The following is an 8,337-nucleotide window of genomic DNA, read 5'->3' as shown; positions in this document are numbered from 1 at the left end:
ATTAAGAACCTAAGAGAACAACAGAAAATTAAACCCAAAGTAAGTAGAAGAAATAATAAGGCTGGGTGCGGTGGCTCATGCCTGTAATCCTAGCACTTTGGGAGGCTGAGGTAGGCGGATCACGAGGTCGGGAGTTCGAGACCAGCCTGGCCAATATGGTGAAACCCCCTCTCTACTAAAAAATACAAAAATTAGCGGGGCGTTGTAGTGCGCACCTGTAGTCCCAGGTACTCGGGCATGGCGATGCATGCCTATAATTCCAGCTACTCAGAGACTGAGGCTGGTGAATCGCTTGAACCTGGGAGTGGAGGTTGCAGTGAGGCAAAACTGCACCATTGCACTACAGCCTGGGTGACAGAGCAAGACTCTGTCTCAAAAAACAAAAATAAAAAAATTTAAAAGTAGGCCCGGCATGGTGGCACACATCTGTAATCCCAGCACTTTGGGAGGCCGAGGCGGGTGGATCACGAGTCAGGAGTTCGAGACCAGCCTGGCCAATATGGTGAAATCCCATCTGTACTAAAAATACAAAAATTAGGCCAGGCGCGGTGGCTCACACCTGTAATCCCAGCACTTTGGGAGGCTGAGGCAGGAGGAACATGAGGTCAGGAGATCGAGACCATCTTGGCTAACATGGTGAAACCGTGTCTCTACTAAAAATACAAAAAAATTAGCCGGGCATGGTAGCAGGCGCCTGTAGTCCCAGCTACTCGGGAGGCTGAGGCAGGAGAATGGCGTGAACCCGGGAGGTGGAAGTTGCAGTGAGCCAAGATTGCGCCACTACACTCCAGCCTGGGTGACAGAGCAAGACTCCGTCTCAAAAAAAAACAAAAACAAAAAAATTAGCTGGGCATGGTGGCACACGCATGTAGTCCCAGCTACTCAGGAAGCTGAGGCAGAAGAATGGCTTGAACCCAGGAGGCAGGGGTTGCAGTGAGCCGAGATTGCGCCATTGCACTCCAGCCTGGGGGACAAGAGCGAGACTTTGCCTCAAAAATAAGTAAGGCCGGGCGCAGTGGCTCACGCTTGTAATCCCAGCACTTTGGGAGGCCGAGGCGGGCGGATCACGAGGTCAGGAGATCGAGACCATGGTGAAACCCCGTCTCTACTAAAAATACAAAACATTAGCCGGGCGTGGTGGCGGGCGCCTGTAGTCCCAGCTACTCCGAGAGGCTGAGGCAGGAGAATGGCGTGAACCCGGGAGGCGGAGCTTGCAGTGAGCCGAGATGGCGCCACTGCACTCCAGCTTGGGTGACAGAGCGAGACTCCGTCTCAAAAAAAAAATAAATAAATAAATAAATAAATATAAAAAATAAAAAAGTAAAAACACAAATTCCTAATATCAGGAATGAAAGGATATCATTATAGATCCTAACACATAAAAAAACTTGTGCCAGCAGACATGGTGGCTCACATCTGTAATCACAACACTTCAGGTGGCCATGACAGCAGGAGGATCAGTTGAGGCCAGGAGTTCAAGACTGGCCTGGGCAACATAGCCAGACCCCATCTCTAAAAAAAAAAAAAAAAAAAATTAACGGGGCGTGTTGGTGTGTCCTACAATCCCAGACACTGTAGTGACCACAGGCACACATGACCACAGTTGGCTAATTTTAAAAAAAAAAATTTTTTTTTTTTAAGACGGAGTCTCATGCTGTCACCCAGGCTGGAGTGCAGTGGCACGATCTCGGCTCACTGCAAGCTCTGCCTCCCGGGTTCACGCCATTCTCCTGCCTCAGCCTCCTGAGTAGCTGGGATTACAAGCGCCCGCCACCATGCCTGGCTAATTTTTGTATATTTAGTAGAGACCAGGTTCTACCATGTTCACCAGGCTGGTCTTGAACTTCTGACCTCACGTGATCCCCCTGCCTCAGCCTCCCAAAGTGCTGGGATTACAGGCGTGAGCAACCACGCCCGGCCTCAGAATAATATTTGACCAAAGTTCTTGTTACTGGAAAGGGGTCCTGATGCAGACCGCAAGTTCCTGGATCTCTCCCAAGAAAGAATTCAGGGCGAGTCCGTAGAGTAAAATGAAAGCAAGTTTATTAGAAAAGTAAAGGAACAAAGAATAGGTACTCCACAGGCAAAGCAGCCCCAAGGGCTGCTGGTTGCCCATTTTGATGGTTATTTATTAATTATATGTTAAACAAGAGGTGGATTATTCATGTTTCTCCTTTTTAGACCTTATACAGTAACTTCCTGTCGTTGCCATGGCATTTGTAAACTGTCATGGCACTGGTAGAAGTGTAGCAGTGAGGAGGACCAGAGGTCATTCTTATTGCCATCTTGGTTTTGGTGGGTTTTAGCTGGCTTCTTTACTGCAAACCTGTTTTATCAGTAAGGTCTTTATGACCTGTATCTTGTGCCGACCTCCTATCTCATGCTGTGACTTAGAATGCCTTAAGCGGGCCAGGTACTGTGGCTCAGGCCTGTAATCCTAGTACTTCAGGAGGCTGAGGCCAGCGGATCCCTTGAGGTTAGGAGTTCAAGATAAGCCTGGCCAACACGGTGAAACCCCATCTCTACTGAAAATACAAAAATCAGCCAGGTGTAGTGATGCATGCCTGTAGTCCCAGCTACATGGGGGGCTGAGGCACAAGAATTGCTTGATCCCTGGAGGTGGAGATCGCGCCACTGCACTCCAGCCTGGGCAACAGAGAGAGACTCTGTCTCAAAGAAAAAAAAAAAAATGCCTTAACCATCTGTGAATGCAGCCCAGTAGGTTTCAGCCTTATTTTACCCAGCTCCTATTCAAGATGGAGTTGCTCTGGTTCAAATGCTTCTGACAGTCAGGGGAACTTGTGGTCCAGTCAAGCTGACAAATGAAATTAACCATTACAGGTATAGTTCTGTGCAACAGAGGGTGCTGGGACAACCAGATATCCATGTGGGGATAAAATTAAACTGGAGCCCAGGCGCAGTGGCTCTCATCTGTAATCTCGGCACTTTGGGAGGCCAAGGCAGGTGGATCACCTGATGTCAGGAGTCCAGTCTAGCCAACATGGCGAAACCTTGTCTCTACTAAAAATACCAACCTTAGCCAGGTGTGGTAATCCCAGCTACTTGGAGGCTGAGACAGGAGAACTGCTTGAACCCGGGAGGCAAAGGTTGCAGTGAGCCCAGATCCCACTACTGCACTCCAGCCTGGGTGACAGAGCAAGATTCTGTCTCAAAAATAAAATAAAATAAAATAAATTAACCTGGACTCTTATTATACACCTTACACAAAAACAGAATTCTTTTTTTTTTTTTTTTTTTTTTTTTTGAGACGGAGTTTCCCTCTGTTGCCCAGGCTGGAGTGCAGTGGCGCAATGTCGGCTCACTGCAACCTCCGCCTCTCGGGTTCAAGCGATTCTTCTGCCTCAGCCTCCCAAGTAGCTGAACTACAGGCGCATGCCGCCATGCCTGGCTAATTTTTGTATTTTAAGTAAAGATGGGGTTTCACCATCTTGGTCAGGCTGGTCTGGTCTTGAACTCCTGACCTCGTGATCTGCCCATCTTGGCCTCCCAAAGTGCTGGGATTACAGGTGTGAGCCACCGTGCCCGGCCAAATTCTTTTTTTTAAAAAATAGTGTCTCCACCAGGCACAACGTCTCACACATATCCAGCACTTGGGGAAGCCAAGGATCGTTTGAGCCCAGGAGTTTGAGACCAGCGTGGGCAACATGCCAAAGTCACATCTCTATAAAAAAATACAAAAATTAGCTGGGTGTGGTGGCACATGCCTGAAATCCCAGCTTCTAGGGAGGCTGTGGTGGGAGGTTTGCTTGAGCCCAAGAGGTCGAGGCTACAGTGAGCTATGATCATGTGGCAGAGTGAGACTCCATGTCCAAAAAAAGAAAAAAAGAAACGAGGGTCTCGCTCTGTTGCCCAGGCTAGACTGCAGTGGTGCAATCATAGGTCACTGCAGCCTTGAGCTCCTGGGCTAAAACAATCCCATGAACTCAGCCTCTTGAGTAGCTGAGACTACAGATGACCACCCCCATGCCTGGCTAATTTTTAAATGTTTTATAGAGACTAGGTCTCACTACGTTGCCTAGGCTGGTCTGGAACTCCTGGTCTCAAGTGATCCTCCCTTCTTGGCATCCCAAAGTGCTGGGATTATAGGCATGAGCCACCACACCCAGCCCCATTTTTTTAAATGGGCAATACACTTGAACAGACATTTCACAAAAGAAAGTAGATGAGTATGCCATAAGTACATGAAAAGATGTTCTATATCATTAGTTATCAAGGAAATGCAAATTAAATCACAATGATCAAATTAAAATCAAAATCAGTTCTACTAGAATGGTTATAACTTAAAACATTTTGCCAAAACACCATGACTGACGCCTGTAATCTCAGCCCTTTGGCAGGCCAAGGCTGGAGGATTGCTTGAGCCCAGGAGTTCAAGACCAGCCTGGGCAACACAGTGAGACTCTGTCTCTACAAAAAATTTAAAAATTAAAAAAAAAAAAAATTAGCCAAGCATAGTGGTGCACACCTGTAGTCCCAGCCGCTCTGGAGGCTGAGGTGGGAGGATGACTTGTGCCCTGGAGGTTGAAGCTGCAGTGAGCCGAGACTGTGCTGCTGTACTCCAGCCTAGGTGACAGTGGGAGATTCTGACTGAAAAAAAAAAAAAAAGATTTACAGTATCAAGTGTTGTAGAGGATTAGGAGCAAATAGAACATTCATAATTTGCTGGTGAGGATGTAATATAGTATAACCTCTTTGGAAATAGTTTGTTAATTTCCAATACACAGACTTTCCGTAAGACTCACCAATCTCACTCCTAGATATTTATATGAGAATTGATACCATGTGGCTACACAAGACTTTTACCTGAATATTCATCACTGCTGTGTGCATAACAGCCCCAAACTGGAAAGAATCCAGATGTCCATCAATAGGAGAATGGATAAACAAACTGTGGTATATCTGTACAGCGTGGAAAACTTGCGGGAGGCCAGAAATACGCCACCCCAAAATAAGACTGCGGGAGACCGGAATATGCCACCCCAAAATATGCCTCATTGGCATAAGGATTATTTAGAGCCGATTATTTTGAGAAACTGCAGACACAAGAGAAGCTCTAAAAACAGAGTAGGAGTTACTCTTTTGTAAGGGAAATTTGCATCTCTAAAGGAAACCTCCATTTGTAAGGGTATCTCCCTCTCCGTATCAGGAAGAGAAGAATGACTCTAAATTACTAGAAACTCTTATCAATGGAGAAAGCATCAGTTGCAATCTGCATAACAAACCCTTGTTCCCTGAGCTTCTTCTGGTCATCTCTCCATAGCTGCCCTCCACTTCCACACACCTTTCTTTCTTTTTTTCTTTTTTTTTTTTTTTTGAGAAGGAATCCCGCTCTGTCTCCCAGGCTAGAGTGCAGTGGTGCAATCTCAACTCATTGCAACCTCCGTCTCACCTCCCAGGTTCAAGCAATTCTCCTGCCTCAGCCTCCCGAGTAGGTGGGATTATAGGCGCCCGCCATCACACCCGGCTAATTTTTGTATTTTTAGTAGAGACGGAGTTTCGCCATGTTGGCCAGGCTGGTCTTGAACTCCTGACCTCAGATGATCCACCCGCCTCGGCCTCCCAAAGTGCTAGGATTACAGGTGTGAGCCACTGTGCCATGCCTCTTTTTTTTTTTTCTTCAGGAGTCCGGCTCTGTCGCCAGGCTGGAGTGCAGTGGCTTGATCTCGGCTCACTGCCTCTGCCTCCTGGGTTCAAGCAATTCTCCTGCCTCAGCCTCCCAAGTAGCTGGGATTACAGGTGCCCGCCACCATGCCTGGCTAATTTTTGTATTTTTAGTAGTGACGGAGTTTCACCATGTTGGCCAAGCTGGTCTCGAACCCCTGACATCAGGTGATCTGCCCGCCTCCATCTCCCAAAGTGCAGGGACTAGGGGCCTGACCCACCGGGCCCGACCCCCCCCACCCCCACACCTTTCTTCATGTTAGCTGAGGACAGTATTTAAGCCACAAAGCAAAGCCACTTCTTGGAGATTTCCCCTTTTCTCTGGGCTTCCCCCACATATACATAAGGTAAACATCTTAATCAACTTGTGCTGTTTTTCTCTATTTAACCTGCCTCTTGTTACAGGAGAGGGCTCCAGCTTCCTTCCCTGTCCTGTGCACCGTGAAAAACTTATCAATAAAAAGGAGTGGATTCGGCCTAGTGCGGTGGCTCACGTCTGTAATCCCAGCACTTTGAGAGGCCAAGGCAGGCGGATCACCTGAGTTCAGGAGACCGAGACCAGGCTGGCCAACAGGGAGAAACCCCATATCTACTAAAAATACAAAAATTAGCTGAGTGTGGTGGCACACGCCTGTAATCCCAACTACCCTGGAGGCTGAGGCATGAGAACGGCTTGAACACGGGAGGCAGAGGTTGCAGTAAGTCGAGGTCACACCACTGCACTCCAGCCTGGGCAGATAGTGAGACAATGAGATCCTATCTCAAAAAAATAAATAAGGGCAGGCGCAGTGGCTCATGCCTGTAATCCCAGCATTTTGAGAGGCCAAGGTGGGTGGGTCACTTGAGCTCAGGAGTTAGAGACCAGCATGGCCAACATGGTGATACCCCGTCTCTACCAAAAACTACAAAAAACAGCCAGGCATTGTGGCGCGTACCTGTAATCCCAGCTACTCGGGAGGCTGAGGCAGGAGAATTGCTTGAACCTGGGAGGCGGAGGTTGCAGTGAGCTGAGATGGTGCCACTGCACTCCAGCCTAGGTGACAGAGTGAGACTCTGCCTCAAAATAAACAGATAAATAAATAAATAAAGTTTTAGGACAGGCAAAACTGAGCCATAGTGATAGAAATCAGAACAGAGATTGCCCGGGGGAAGAGGGTGGGAGATGAGAGATAGCAAAGGAGCTGGAGGAAACATCCTTGGGTCCTGGACATACTCCACATATGACAGTTAGATGAATGCTCATATTTCTCAAGAGTCATGGTGGAGCGTGGTGGCTTATGCCTGAGATCCCAGCACTGTGGGAGGCTGAGGCGGGCAGGTCATTTGCGGTCAGGAGTTCGACACCAGTGTGGCCAACATGGTGAAACCCCATCTCTATTAAAAATACAGAAATTAGCTGAGCATGGTGGGGGCATGCCTGTAGTCCCAGCTATTTGGGAGGCTGAGGCAGGAGAATCACTTGAACCTGGGAGGCGAAGGTTGTGGTGAGCGGATATCACACCACTGCACTCCAGCCTGGGCAACAAAGAGAGACTCTGTGTCAAAAAAAAAAAAAAAAAAAAAAAAAAAATCATGAACTGTATACTTAAAATGTGTGCATGCATCTTATGTGTAAATCATGCCTCAACTTTTAAAAGAATGAAGAAACAAGGCCGGGCATGGTAGCTCACGCCTGTAATCCCAGCCCTTTTGGAGGCTGAGGCGGGTGGATCACCTGAAGTCAGGAGTTTGAGACCAGGATGGACAACCTGGTGAGACCCCCCATCTCTACTAAAAATACAAAAAATGGGCGTCGTGGTGCACGCCTGTAATACCAGCTACTTGAGAGGCTGAAGCGGGAGAATCACTTGAACCTAGGAGGCAGAGATTGCAGTGAGTGGAGATTGTACCACTGCACTCCAGCCTGGGCAACAGAGTGTGAGTCCCTCTGTCTCAAAAAAAAGAAGAAAGGCCGGGCGCGGTGGCTCACGCTTGTAATCCCAGCACTTTGGGAGGCCGAGGCGGGCGGATCACGAGGTCAGGAGATCGAAACCATGGTGAAACCCCGTCTCTACTAAAAAAATACAAAAAAAAATTAGCCGGGCGTGGTGGCGGGTGCCTGTAGTCCCAGCTACTCGGAGAGGCTGAGGCAGGAGAATGGCGTGAACCCGGGAGGCGGAGCTTGCAGTGAGCCGAGATTGCGCCACTGCACTCCAGCCTGGGTGACAGAGCGAGACTCTGTCTCAAAAAAAAAAAAAAAAAAAAAAAGAAGAAGAAATGTCATATCAGTATGTAACATAGCAGAGGCATTCTGTTTTTGTTTTTTACAATAAAGTGTGCTCACAAGATGCCAGGAAAACCCAACATCTGCTTTGAGAGTACTGTTGGCAACTTTTCTCACAGGTTGGAGGAGCTGGTTATGGAATTTACAAAGGGATACATGAATGGGCTCTTGTGTGTCAGGCAGGCTGCCTAAGAAGTGCATTACAGATATTACTTAATACTTAAAGCCAGGCATGGTGGCTGATGCCTGTAGTCTCATCAGTTTGGGAGGCTGAGGCGGGTGGATTGCTTGAGCTCAGGAGTTCAAGACCAGCCTAGGCAACATGAAGAAACCCCGTCTCTATTCTTAAAAAATTATTATTATTATTATTATTATTATTGAGATGGAGTCTC

Source organism: Nomascus leucogenys, chromosome 24 (genome assembly GCF_006542625.1).
Source record: "Nomascus leucogenys isolate Asia chromosome 24, Asia_NLE_v1, whole genome shotgun sequence".
Taxonomy (NCBI): domain Eukaryota; kingdom Metazoa; phylum Chordata; class Mammalia; order Primates; family Hylobatidae; genus Nomascus; species Nomascus leucogenys.
Note: the sequence above shows the minus strand (reverse complement) of the source record.